Source organism: Chiroxiphia lanceolata, chromosome 4 (assembly GCF_009829145.1).
Source record: "Chiroxiphia lanceolata isolate bChiLan1 chromosome 4, bChiLan1.pri, whole genome shotgun sequence".
Classification (NCBI taxonomy): domain Eukaryota; kingdom Metazoa; phylum Chordata; class Aves; order Passeriformes; family Pipridae; genus Chiroxiphia; species Chiroxiphia lanceolata.
In genome coordinates, this window is record NC_045640.1 from 9,954,501 (window position 1) to 9,969,104 (window position 14,604).

The 14,604-nt window shown below is 38.9% G+C and overlaps 1 protein-coding gene across 3 annotated transcripts in view; it reads left to right on the forward strand.

Moving 5' to 3' along the window:
- The window catches only part of SH3BP2 (SH3 domain binding protein 2), a 34,960-nt gene that overhangs the window by 284 nt on the left and 20,072 nt on the right, over positions 1-14,604 (forward strand). Inside the window, exon 1 of one of the 3 annotated variants that reach the window (XM_032686809.1) lies at positions 7,189-7,290. The exons of the other annotated variants lie outside the window; for them this stretch is intronic. The gene's annotated coding sequence lies outside the window, so the exon portion shown is untranslated. Of the gene's footprint in view, positions 1-7,188; positions 7,291-14,604 lie in introns of those variants that run through there. 3 annotated transcript variants of the gene reach the window in all.

Genomic DNA, 14,604 nt, shown 5'->3' on the forward strand with positions numbered 1-14,604 from the left:
GCCTCGGGAGCTGCCGTGCCGGCCGCCCCCGGAGAGCCCCGCTGCCGGGCGGGGAAAGGCGGCCCCGGAGCTGCCGCCCGGGAGCGGCCGGTTTCCCTGGGGAAGGTGCTGTTCCCGCTGCTGTGAGGGGAGCAGCGGGAAGACGCCTTGTGTCTCCCCGTCCCGTGAGTTGACGCGTTCAGGTCGGCGCTGCTTTGGTCGCCTGCAGGTGGGAGGCGAGGTGGGGTCAGGTCACCGGCCTGAGTCCGCCCGTGTGAGAAGGAAAGGCTCTTTAGGGGGCGGAAAAAAGGTGTAGGTGCTTTCCTGTAGCTGTATTTCCCACTTATGTTGAGCTGCGGCTTTGGGCTGGCGGTGTGAGCGTCGGGAGTCATTTGCTAGCATGTTTCCAGTGGTAGTCTAAATGTATGTTAAAGGATGAGGCAAGACGTTTTAGAGATGAAACGTGGAGTACAAATGCATTTGTGACAGCGTTTTCTTTAGTGTTATCACCTACTTCAATCGTGGAAGTCCCCTCCAATTTACTTGGGTCTGTCACTTCAGTCTCGGTGTGTAGTTCCCGTTCATCTACAGGTGCAGGCTCTGTGCAAGCTCTGTACTGTGCTTCTTGTATCAGTAGAGAGCAAGGACACCTGGTGCATGCTCAGTTAATTTGTCAGCTTTTATCCCACACGTGACCAGTGCAAATTGGATGCTGCCATCCCAAATGAATTGAGAAAGTGGATAAATGTTTCCCATCCTACCATCCTGCCCACTAAGACTTCTGTTCTTGAGTCTTGATGCTAGAAGAGTCCAGGTCAGTAGTGGGACTGAACTGGTCTTGTACCATGTCTAACTTCATCGTTACAGGTGCAGCAGTGTTGCTGAGCACTTGTCAGAGTCTCCTGCTCTTTGTGTCCTCGGATTGGCTGTGCACAGAGAGGTTTAAAGTTTCCTCTTGGAAATTAGTTGTATTAAATTGATATGTTTCCTACTGTGACAAGCAAATTTCCACTTTCACTCTGCTCTTAGGTTTAGCGTCTTAGGGGTTATGAAACAAATTTAGATCTGAATAATTATACACCTCTTCTGTTTACTTTTGTTGTATTTGTACAGGAAATGTAGAGTGTGAGCCTCTGCAGTTTGTTTCCTTCATATATCTCTTTCATGCTTCAGACAAAAGCAGAATTAACTCGCTGTTTTTCTTTTAGGCATAACACGTTTCTTTCCCTTCCTGTTACAGTATTTTGGAGCCATCTTGCTGTTGCAGAAGAGCTGATTAATAGATGCACCTTGCCAATATTCCATTATTGAGGAGTCAGTACTGGGTCAGCTTAGTGGTGGGTTAAATGCTGTGTCCTGTTTGTCATGTTTTTGTTTTAAAATCTCCCAGCTTTCCATAAACTTCTCCACAAAGCATGACAAACTTCGTACTAAAAGGTCCAGAAAGTAAAGATCTTTTTTTTTCCTTTTTTTAAGTTATAAAGGAGGGAAATGGGAAGATAACAGTTCTGGAAAGGGTTTAAAGTTTCCAAAGCAGTAAGAATGAATACATCAAGATAAGTTCCAGAAGACATCTCAGGCAGGACTGTCTGAGTGAGAATTCCTGTGTTTGTGGCCAATCTGATCAGTTGACTGTGAATCTGGAAGCTCCTGCAGGCAGATGAACCCACTGTACTTTGAAGACCAGACTTGTAGTCTAATATTGCTGTTAGAAAATTTGATTACCCTACAAGTAAAGCAAAACAGGGGCCATGAAAAGTTTCCTTCTTCCTTAAGTGGACGTGAAGCAGTTTCCTTTGATGGAAAACCAAACATGGTAGTCACTTTGGTAATGAATGCTGAGTAGAAATGGAAATGTGTTAAGAACTGTTAACTTGTTCTTTACAGCAGTGAGACACAAACAGGGATGACCAAAAGGCACATACATATTTGTCATTTTAACTGTAGGAAAAGTGCCTCTGACACTCAAGCCCTGGTGTTTGCACTGTTTGCTCTTTGCCCCGCAGCCCTTAGGTTGCTGGGACATTTGTTGCTCTAATGGAGGGGTATGTGTTTTAACTTGACAGCATTGCCTTGGTGTTGGTGTGTCTTCCACTCTGTTTGGCATGGGATGTTAGACAATGGGTAACTTATGCTTTTGTCAGACTATCCAGCAGTTTCATAAGTTGTTTGGAATGTGCAGCCCTGCAAGTATTGAGTCCATTAATTGTTTCTGGCTTAAGCCCTAATCTTAAAAGCACTTACAGATGTAAGTAACCCTACTATTTGTAAACTGTTGATTTGTGTTACTGTAGGATCAGAATTTTGGCTTACTACTTCTACCAGGCCTTGACGGAAAGTTTACAGAAGCTCAGACTCTCAGTAGCACTGATGAATAGCTCTGTAAGCAATGGTGAGGACTCCTAACAGTTATCAGGGAACTGCCAAAATAAATTGGTTTTGCTTAGATTTAAAGGTGTTGGTTGATACAATGATTCTATCACAGTGCATTTTGTCTTTTGATAGAGATTTCTGGTGGGAGAGAGAAAATAATCTCTTAGATGGCTACTCCTCTCTTGAGTAGCTAAGCATTCCTCTGGCCTTTTTTTAAGGTAAACTTACTCCACAAAGGCATTTCCTGATAACATTGCTTCACAATTGTTTTTGAACCTGTACTGTACTGGAACAGTGTTGGGAAGGGAGTTTTGGAGTCTAGAAATCCAAGGGATTTAAGGCAGCCTCAAAGGTAATCTGAGAGGCTCAATACATTTCTGTAAATGTGGTACTAAATGGAATATGTATTTCTTATCACATGTACATATGTCACTGTTTGTTCCTCCAGTATTAATGAACCATTGCTAACTCTCTTGTTAATCAACACCCACCTCCTCCTTCTATCAGCACTACTTATTTTATGCTAAAATTACTAAATGAGTTATGCCTTTTGTGATATATTGAGGGAAGAATTGAAGGCACTGAAGTTTTGATCAGTATAACTACGCTGGGTATCATTGTAAACTTCAAATAATTATTTATCATGTTGTATATTACAAACATTGTATCATTGGCTTGCTTGCTTTAGATGACTAGACTAGAGCACATGAGAGAATTCTTAGTACACTATGCTTTTTAAGAGCAATATACTGACTACACAGAATTTCTCCAAGACCTGATTTTTTTTCAGTCTTGCCTCTTCTCCATACACTCCTATGTTGAATTTCTTTTTTCTTAAAAAGAAAGGGAATTGAAGAGTCTACATTTTACCTAACACGTGCAGGAATCTGAAAACAAGTTTTCCTGAGGTAAGGGATTAATTTGGAACACGGCAATGGTTAGGGGAGAATGCAGGAACATGACTTCCTATGGAAACAAACCTAAATGTTGTTCTCCCCCTGTCCCAGCCTACCAGCATAACTGAAATCTATTTATTTTGTTTGTGTGCCAGCTCATTTCCAGTAATGACCAAGTTCTTCCAAAGTGGTGTTATTGCAGTAGTTATGCATATCTGAATATCTTTGGCAGAAAGATACTTAAAGATGATGTACAGTGCAGAAAAGGAATTACAATTGCTCAGAAGTCAGAGCCTGGCAATGCTTATGGCTTCAGCTCCTGTGAACTGTTTTTTAGGAGCAGAGAACAGCTTGCATGCCTGTTGTAAGCATTCCAGTTGTGTGTTCCTGCCACTGTCACAGGCTGGTTCAACCAGGCTAATTCAGGGACACCTAATCTGTAGTAAGGGCTCTCTCTAAAGTACTTCTGGCAAAGCTACATGGAAAGCAGACATTCCGGATCTGTCTCCTAAAACAGTTGTAAAGAGCTGAGCTATCCAGCTGGTGTGAGATAAGCAAGTCTTTGGCTAAGTTTTGGAATAGCTGCTCGCTGAATTTTGTTGCTGGATTAATTTTCATGTCTATAGTTGCCCTCAGATAGGAAAAGCACATCTTTGCTTCCTTACAATCTTACCTTTCTGGAAAGGCCAAAGGTAAAATTCCGAGGCCAGGGAAAATTCTCACTGTTCAACTGGTTATGATTAAAGCTTTATTTACTCTTAAGTTATAGCATCAGCTGCTAAACTTTACATCGTTAATCATGTATGATCAGAATCACCTCCATCCTAATGGAACAGAAGGTGTGTTTGAATCACTAGATACGTTCTGTCTTCCAGAAAATGCATGTGTCTTTAATTCCAACCATGCCCTGCTCTTCAACTGTTAATTTGTCAAAGAAGAAACTTCCCAATTCAAACTTGCTTTGTATCCTTAGATTTTTAATTGGTAAACACTTTTTTCATAGTTAAATGCAACCATTCTACTGTAACTTATAAAAACAAGAGATTTGTTTGGATCATGGTAGACCACTTCCTCAGATATGTTAGGGCAGGAGTACAGAAATTTGGGGTTCTGTTCTTTATAGTTTGACTGACTCTAATTTATGTAGGTGGTACTACTGTGTATTGTAGTATGTGAGCACTTAAGGGTGACTGTGGTAACTCCTGATTATTCCTAATGGATTTAGGTGCCTACAGAGACTTTTATAGCATGGAAATGGCTTGAACTCTCTCATGGAACATTTACAAAACTTAATACCTGCACATAGACTTAAGATCACTTTATGAAAACTCTACAGTGGTCCATGTAAACAGATTATGGTTTTTGTTGATTAATGCAGTTGACATTGCAACTGAACTTTGTTTACAGGTACAATACCTTTGACACATGCATGCACAGAGGACTCTCATACCTTGCTGTAAAACACTTCACTGATGTTCTCAATTGTTTCAGTGTGGGGATTATATTGCAACCCCCAAATAGAAAAATTATTGAACATATATAACCAAGGCTTTTATTTCATTATCCCTTCAGCTCTACCATAAATGAGAGTACTAGGAGAAACTTGGATTTATGCCTATAATCATGAACTCACTTGTAAAGGCTCTTCAAACAGGAAATTTTTCATTCCAGATGTTTTCCTCAAAATATGAAAATGGAATTTCTATTGGAGCTCATATGGGAGCAACAACTGAGTGAAGTATCAGCCTTAATAACTTTTTTAAAAATCTAGTGGCTGTGCTGAGTAATTTTTAACCTTTTTTGTGAGTGCCAAAACCCTGAAATTTTAGAATTCGATTCTTTCTGGCAGGAACACTGCACAAGTATGCAAAGGTCATGAATGAGGTCCCTATGAAGATGATGTCTGTATTTTAAGCAAGCATTTATTATTCACTTTCTTCCAGTGTGCCTGTACTGTGTGTTTTAAGCCTTTCCTCTAACTGGAAGGATAACGTGCAGTTTTAAAAAAAACCCAGAAACTAAAATCCCTCATCATAGTAGCTGGAACCTTAAAAGAAAAGGAACAGAGGAGGAGCAGCAATATGTACACTGAAAATTTACTTAAATATACAGTTCTTAGAGTTGGCCGTTGGTATTTTATGTTCTAGTTCATCTCCTGCCTTGTAGCTGATCTGTAGTTTTCCAGCAGCTTGGCTGAACACTGTTACCAAGTTCCTGTTAAGTGATTAGTCCCAACTTGCTGTATAAAAACAACCTGCACGTTGGGGTTTGAATGACATTCCTCATTCTTGCTTCTGGCAGTACTTGGCAAGAAAAGACTGGGGGAGTCCAGTGGCACCAGTGTGCATGTCTGGATGTGTTGCTACCTCAGATTTTTTTTTGTCTAAGTGCTGAGTAGAGAGAGAGAGAGAAGTGTGCTGCAAGACCCATCTTGAAAGGTGATTTACGCATAACAGACATGACTAAAAGCAAAAGATTTCTCATTTTGGAGCATAGCCAAGTAAATGAGGAGAACAAATAGTAGAAGGAAGTAAGAAGATTTAGGATTCCTAGGCTTACTGCTTGGATGGTCAAGAAAATAAAACAGAAACATAGTGGGTGATGGAAATATAGTCTGCATGTGTGGACTGCATTTTCTCTATTTTAGGTCAAGGATGTGAATTTAGATTGGACTTCAGTGACCTGAACTCCATTGTTATTCAGTGTACATGTACTTCATTGTTGAAGTTCATGCTGAACTGCATCTTTTGGTGTTATTCTGCTGTAACAGATGGAAATAAGGTCAGATCTAGTTTAGCTGGCAGTATTCCTATTTAGATGAACCATGAACCTGTGCTGTGCAATTTAATAATTAATCATTTAAAAAAAGCAAGGCTTAATTCTAAATGCTTTTCAGCTGAGATGATTTAAATAACTCCAGCTTCATCTTTTATTAGCATTGAATTTCTTTTTTAAAGACATGCAAAATAAAAAACAAGGACCCTTGAAGGAGGGAGATCTTATTTAGTACGCTAGTTTCCACTTCCACGTTCAGTTCTTCTCCAGACAAATAAGCTTCCTATTCAGTTTTACTCTGCTGAAATCAGTCACTGAGATGTCTTTATTTTTATTAATACAGCACTCCAGGGCTACATCTCACATCCTGAAACTGATTTTAATAAATGTAAAAGGGTGGGTTACTCATTTTCATTTTTTGTGTAATAACTGCTTAGTGGTGAAAAAGGAAGAAGAGAGGTGGAAGTAGAGTGTTGTGAATACCTTGGTCTTAACTGTTGAATTATGTCTTGTAAGACCAAAAAAAAAAAAATAGTGGTTTGGTAGGAAGCTTCGCTTCCTTGTTCTAATTTTAACTTCAGCTACTCTAGTGATAGACATTAATCTTCATTCTAGAAACAGTCAATTTTTATAAATATAAATTTTATAAAGACCTATAGAATTAGAAACTACATTTTTATCTGTGATTCCTTTCAATACCTTCATATAAATCTTATTCCAAGTTAAAATCTCTTTGAAATGGTCTTTCATATCATGCTTTATTAGCTCTTCCATGATTCTACAAGACATACCATACTTGTTAAACTTCTGACTTGAGTGAGGGACAATCCCTCTATTGGTAAAATATTCTAGAAAAATATTCTATTTGTAAAACTTGTTAAGACTCTGCTATAAAGTAAAAAATTTTGGTTTAAATGCCACATCTTTACAAATTTCCCCTAGTTCCCCTTAACTTCATCAGAAGTTGCTTGCATGCATCTAAATGCTGAGGTTGGCATTAAAACCAGAAAATAGTTACTTGAGAGCCAGTTCCTGCAACCAAGCAGCAGAGGCTTAAATTATTAGTCTCTAAACTTGTGACAACCCTACTAACAAGAGTAAATCATTACCTTGATGTTGCTTAACAGTAATTCTATTACAACATGGCACATAATGGTTGGTTTCTCTTATACCCAGCTGGAGCTCTGAAGGGACTCAGTTCAGTGTATTACAATTGCAAGACAGCTGTTTCCTCAAGCAAGAGCATCTCTTATCCTGGAGCATTGTGGTATGATTTTATTGCAGAGATGGCATAGGTTGTTACTGAACATTTTTTTTTCTTCATGCTCTCCTAAACCTTTTACACGAATCTAGCAATCACACTGTTTTGACTGAGCATATGTACTGAAGTCAGCTTCTGGTATGTCCTTATATTGATAAAACTGTACACTTTAGATACATAGGCTTGTGTAAGAGCTATCCATCTTTCTTTTTCTTGTGTTCTGTACTTTCCTGTATTCCTGGAAGGATTAGCATTTTTTTTCTATTTTTCTTCTGATAATGATGTAGAGAGAAATATAGCACAAGGAAACCTGGACTATGAGCCTGCAGGTCCTATTGACAGATGAAAGGCTTATAATTAGCTAATTCAAAACTGATCTGTAAGCTTGACTAATCAAAATAAGGCACTTCGAGCTATGTTTGGGCAGAAAAGTGACCTGACTTGCACAGCTGCAGAGCATCTGCAGCTGTTAATTGCCTTTAATCAGTCAGGCTTAAACACTCAAGCTTTCCACTGTAATTTTTCAGTCAGTTAATCAGTCTCCACTGTCATGCCAGGTAGGCACATTTCCAAAGCACTGAGTATTTTAAGTGAGTGAAGTGGGATTTGTGCACACTGACTCTTGTACATGTTGTGTGGAGAAATACATTTTCTTCTGTCAAAGTGGGGTGTACCGCATATAGGAACATGGGACAATCAATTCTGTGCAGTTTCTGTTTGGTGTCTAGGAAAGAGTGCTTACCTTCAGTATTTAACTGGGGCCTTGCATTAGGACTGTAAATAGGTGAATACACTCATCAGAATGCTGACCAGAAGGACTTCTCTGAGAAGGCAGAATACCCATTGCAGGAAGGGCACACAAGTCTTGCTTATAAGGTTAGTAGTTTTTTTCTTCCCCCAAAGAGCTGGAGGTAGAAAACCACCTTGAAAAATACTAGTGAGCTTGTATGCAACAGAGTTGTCATCCTGGCTTTGGGAGAACCCAAACAAATAATAAGATGATGCACAGTCTGGCACAAGTGTATTCTGGTCCTGCCACCAATAAACTTGTGTGGGTACTCTTACTCAGGAGTAAATTAAGCATGGCAGACTGCTAGGGTTATGGTAGATAAATACTTGGTGTGTGAGTGTGCAGTGGGGGAGGAGAGGAAATTTGGAAGGGAAAGAGGAATATTTTAAATGTATTCTTCATGTTTAAACTAGGAGAACAGAGTTAGATAGCCAAACTGTTCTCTAGCCATGTAGAGGAAATTACTGTGTTTGTGGGAAGCTGTTATGGGAAGAACTCACAGTGAAATTCTTTTTTCCTTCAGAACTCAAAGCCTCAGTGAGTCATCTGCCTCCTGCTTTCCCCCCAGCCCTCCTCCCCCCATCCTGAGAAAAACAGAAAAAGCCCTTATTTTTGTCCTTTGGCAAATACCAGAGCTGTTGTGAAGAAGGTTGTAGTTCAGAACACCACTGATCCAAGTGTGTGAAGAGGCCAATTGAAGCACTGTCAGGGGCACGAGTGGATTTGTTGAATCTCACATCTTCTGCTTTGAGGCGAAGATAACCTTTCTAACAGTGATGGAAACAATGCTGATAAGATGGAATACCATATTTCCAAATGTACATGGTACTAGATGATATCAAAGTGATTAAGTCTGGAAACTTGTCTGTCATGTTGGCACTATGCCTGCTGTGCCTCTGCTGCCAGGCTGTTTCCCCATGGCTGCATGGCATCCCTGCTCCTTCAGTGGAGAGCAGTTGTGTTCCTTCTCCTCTCAGCAGGCTGATGGCTCCTGTGCTTAGCCAGGAGAAATGAATCCTAGAGAAATGAGAGGACTGCTGGGGGTAGAAGGATATCTTAGTGGGAGAGAAGGGTGTCACAGTGATGCTGATGCCACCTGTGCGCTTGCACTCTGGGATTTGGCTCCCCAGCAGAATTGGGTTGGCAGGTGGCAAGAACTTAGTGACAAATCTGTTAATGACTGAAGATGCACTAAATGCTGTTCTAATGGGCTTATCATGCTACTTAACAATGACCTGTTAGTAGGAAACTCAGTGCTGGGCAATTGAACTGGGAGTTGGGTCTCTTCTTCTAAGCTGGAGATCATACTCCAAGAACTGTGGCACTTGATTGATGAACTTTGTTTATTGAGACAAAGCCAAGCAGAAGAAATTTGCAGCAGAGTCTTTGCTATGAAATCTGGCAAATAGAAGTATTTTTGCTTGAAACTCTTAATTTGGCAACTTTACGCAATTCCCTTCCTTCCTGGAGTGTTCTCTTCCGTTTTAGATAGCAAAGAACATAGTAATTAGATGTTTCTATTTAATCTTTGTTTCTATGCCTATGCCATTTCTATCTTTCCAATCAACATACTGAGTAATTTGCCTGCCACATGTTTCTCATCCCCTGTAATTTTTGTAGCTCTAAGGAGATGAAGTGCATGGCCTGGTGGAATTTTGCTCTAAACGTGATTGCTCGTTTGTGTTAATTGAGAAGGTATATGGAAGAAACACACCTGACATATGAATCCGGAGTTGTGAAGTGTCATTCTCACAGAAGCAAAAGTTGTGGAAGAGCTTTGTCTCCCACACAGTCTTTACCAGTTGTAGCAGTGGCATTGAGCAGACTTCCTCTTTTTTTTAGTTTCTTATTGTTGGGTTTTTAGGTTTTTTGAGCAACTCACAGATAAAGACCAAATATTAACTTGGCCTGATGCTTGGGCATGAGTCCACATAAAAAGTAAATACAAACTTGATCTGTTCCTAATAGTTCTGCGTTAAGAAGATAAACTATATCACTGTTCACTATGTAACCCTTAGTCACCTAAGGGCTGATGTTTTTATGTTGTGTATTTCAGCAAGATTACCTAGAGAAAGAAGGAGCTTTGTATTAGAATGAAAAGGATTGATGGTAGTGTTCTGTGAGTCCTGGAGAATAGACTCCTTGTTGTTTCTGACTGAACAATTTAATTTCCAGCCAAGTGGAATGAAAAATAAAGAAAAATTATACAGCATTCCAAAGGAGCAAAAAATGTGAGCGTTGAGATTTCAAGGTATAAAGTACGTAGCAAGAACTCTTTCAAAAATTCTCCTGTCCTTTCTGATGAAAGGCTTATTTTTTCACATTCAGTTAAACTATAACTGGTGCAGCCTTTGCACTTGTTATTCTTGACTGTACTGTGCCAGCTGCTGGTTCTCTGGTGGACTGCACAGGAGAGGAAGTGGCACTGGAGCAATGGATATGACCCACAATGAGTTTATGATTATGTTAATCTTTGCTAATCTGTGATGATGCCAAATTTAAAAATTTTTCATCAAATTCTGTAGACAAAATTGTTTTAATTGTTTTAATATGTAATGGGATAATTTTAGTTTGAAGTGTTGGGATTGTTAGGTTATGATCTGTTGGAGAATTAACTGACAGAAATTGAAAAATAACTCCATTATATCTTGGAAATGTCTTTCATTAAAATGCTCACTTGCTATTTAAAAATAAATTACTAGAATGCATGAAAGATTGTCATATTCTTTCTGGAAGAAGGGAAGGCTTTTTGGACAGTGTGCAATGCACTTGTAATGCTTTCTAGTACACATCTAAAGCTGAGAGTTCGTTTTATGGCTGTGGATATAAACGTGTTATCAAAGTGCAGCTGTACTTTGATGGTAGTGTTCTGTAGAACAGCAAAATAGCAAAAGAATGGTGAGTCCTGGAGAACAGACTCCTTGTTAGACTGTATTGCAGTACAGCTGTACTTTGATATAGTTATTATGTGCAGTTTTTTAGAGGATGTTGTGTATCAGTCTGCATGGTTTCAAATACGAAATAAAATATCACAAATAGTATTAAATATTTTTAAAGTGTGCAGAAAGAGCACTTTTTCCTTGAAGTTCAGCTTTGGAAGACCTTTTATTTTGTGGTGGCTGTAATGCACGCAGCTGAATCAATGAATCTATGACATGTAGGATCTGTCGTTTGGCTTGGGTCTGGGTGAAATGCTACTGTGTTTACTAGACAAAGATGTCAGGTTTGATTACTTAGGTTGAAACAGGACTAATCCCATTGACCCAAATTCCTGAATTTTCTTTGTGCAAGTGAAATCCAGCTTCAGCTCTTCATTGTGTACAACAAGTGACTTGTATTTAGAATGCCTTAAGATTACCTAGGGGGTGTGTAGCAGGAAGAGACCGTGTAAATATTGTAAAAGCTTTTGCTGGAAATGTTGTATGCTCCATATGAATTCTGTGTAGGAACAAAACTTGGAAATGAAAGAATGCTGTACAGACTCCTTGGACATAATGACTGTTAGTTCTAGGCAGTGCACAAAACACAAGATTTTGGAGGTCATGAAGAAGGAAGCCCTTCTGTCATAGTCAATTCATCTCTGTAAAGAGTCTGGCTGCACTGTTTTAAAAGAGCTTTTCAAGAAAACAGTACAACAAAGAATGGTGCACAAAGGCCATGTGTTCTTTGTAGTTTATCCTGCCAAGAAGAAGGGTTGCTGAAGTTTGTAACATACACCATTTCTTGAAGAATTAAATATACATGTATTTTTATATATGTGTGTGTGTGTTTCTTTTTTGTCTGTAATAAAGAAAAGTACATTTTGGAGGTGAAAAGTCACTGAGGCCAGGAGTAGGAATAGCTGTGTGGAGTCAGATCTGAGGAGTGCTAGCTGAAAAGTGTAAGAACTGGGCACAGATACAGAATATTCTTCCAGCCAAAGAATTTGCAGCTCAGGGGCTTACTAGTGTCATTTTGAAGTACCAGAAGCTGAAATCTTGGGATCTGAGATGGATTTCTGTATTTCCAGTTTCTCACTTGCTGTGCAGTAAGCGAGATGCACTACAACTTTTTTCTTTTTTTTTCTTTTCTTTGTTTGTTTTTCTTTTTTTTTGCTTTTGAATGCAACTCTACAGCTTTGGAGACATAGGTCAATGTCAGGCTAATCCTTGCTCTTAGAGTTCATTTAAACAAGATTGAAGGGGAATGAATTTTTTTCCTTTTGGTCATACTTCTGAAGCAAGTAGTGATTTCCGTGAAGAAATGATAATATAAAAGGCCAATGTCCAAATTGTCTTGTAGAAGAAGCATGTGATTATACATTTTCGTGGTTAAGTGATATTAATTGACCATTCCCTCTCATGACCTCCAAATTAGAACTGTTTACTGCTCTCTTTCTGACCCAGTTTTGTGGTGCACATTTGTTTTAATTTTAAAATCTTTACTTAAAATCCCAACTGCACGTGATGTGGTGTTCATAATTAAATTCAGCTTTTGTAGAAAGTAAACATGATCTTAGAGAGATTTTTCTTTCTGGTGCTCATTAAAAAACAAAACAAAACAAGATCCCATCAAAACCCAAAGGTAATATTTACCAAAGTGGTGAAACTCACAGTAGCCTTAAATGCTGGTTATTCTAAGCCGTGCTCCTACCTGTTTGAGTCCTTTGATCTAGTGTTTTGTGAGGAAGGAGTGGCAAAATGCTTCCATTTTACAGCATCCTTTAGAAATGGATGAAGAAGTTTGTATCGTGATTTTAAGGGGAACAATCATTGGAATCAGAGTAAAGAATCCGTGTTTCTGGTACACCTACTCACTTGCATGAGGTTTTCAGCACCAGGAGCTTCAAAGCTGCTGGAGGTGGGGACAGTCCATTAGCAATACAGCCCAGTTGAGCCTTGTAATTCTATAAATGACACTTGCATGGTTATTAACTTATTCTGATATTCTGGTTCATAGTCGGAGTTTCCAAGTATGAGAACAGCAACCTCTGAGATGCTTCACTGCATAGTTCTTTCAAAACCCATACCATCTACTGTGCTGTACAGCAGTGAAGTATAGAGTGACCCCTTGCAGTTACACTGTCTTTAAATTGTATCACATAGTCTCTTTACAAGCAAAATAAAAGCAGAAAATGTTTGTTTTGTTTTGTTTTTCCAGGGTCTGGCAGAAGTTGAGCTTCCCCTTTGGTGCTGGCTGCAGCAGGTACATTTTCATAACTACAAGATTCCTGCAGTTCACCAGGAGAGGGACACGCAGGCTTGAAGGGCTCTCAGATGACAGGACCAAATGCTTCCTCTAAAGCAGGGCTTGCTGCATTTCTTTAGGATTCAATTAGTAGCTTGTTATTGGGGTCAGCAAGAGAGATTATGAATTTACTCATTGCAGGATTTTGCTGATAAACATTCAAAAGGACTTTCTCTATAAGCTTTATGTGGTTTTGTTGGTTTTAGTATCCTACGACAGGAATGCTTTAAAATTGCTTATATTCAGTAACGTGTTTGTTGATTTGCATATGCATTCATACAAAATACTCTTTCAACTGACATTGATAGTCTTGGGCCTAAGTTATCTTAGTTCTTTACAAGCACAGTATACAATGAACTGATGGATGTTGTGTGTCTTGCCAGAAGTACCAAAAAATGGTAGAAAATGGTGAACTTAAGTGTAGGCTGCTAAGGTGGGTTTTTCGCCTTTCTTTTTTTTTTCTCTTGGACTCTTGATGTACTTGAAATCAATTTAAGTAAAATTGTAAGAGAACAGGAAAAAATACTTCCTAACAACAGACTTAACTTTATATGGCAAGATGTCTGCTGGGTAAATGTACCTGCCAGATATGGACAGAATGGATATTTGTCTCCTTCTTATAAATTTCTGAAAGCCTTTATTTAGGTGTTGCTTTTACTAAAGCTCAGTGGTCTGCCAGCTTAAATGCTTAAAGCTGTTTTGACATCTAAGCAGGAATTATTTTGGAGTCCAACGATGCTTCCTAATTTATTGGCTGTGAGTACCTTAGTGATAGAATTGTATACAGTTCATCACAAACCAGCCTTGCAGTAAAACTGCTTGAACAGTAACATCTTGGAATCGAAAACATCTGCCAAGGAAATAAATCACTTGTGGAAAGTCCCACTTTCAGTGTCTATGTATATTTGGGGAACTCCCTTTGTAGCTGTCTGCAGGAATGGGACTTTGGCAATCATGTTTGTACTTCTGCTCAGTTATGTGATTTTTTTTTTTTTTTTTTTAATCTATGTTCCAGTTTAAATTGTTCTACAAGCACTGATGAAAGATAGAAGCTGATCACAGTCATAGCAGAGTTTACAGTCTTTTTTACGTGGACCTTGTATATGGGTAACAGGAACAATGAATGTGTCCATCTAATTTGAATAGTAAATGAAAGTAGAGTCTTGGTAATGTGACTGAATTTATTTTTAAAAATAAAAAGCATCCAAAAAAATCCACCCAACCAAAAAACAAAACAAAAAACAAAAACAAAACAAACAAACAAAACCCAAAAAAGCCCCCCAAAACACCAACCAACCAAACAA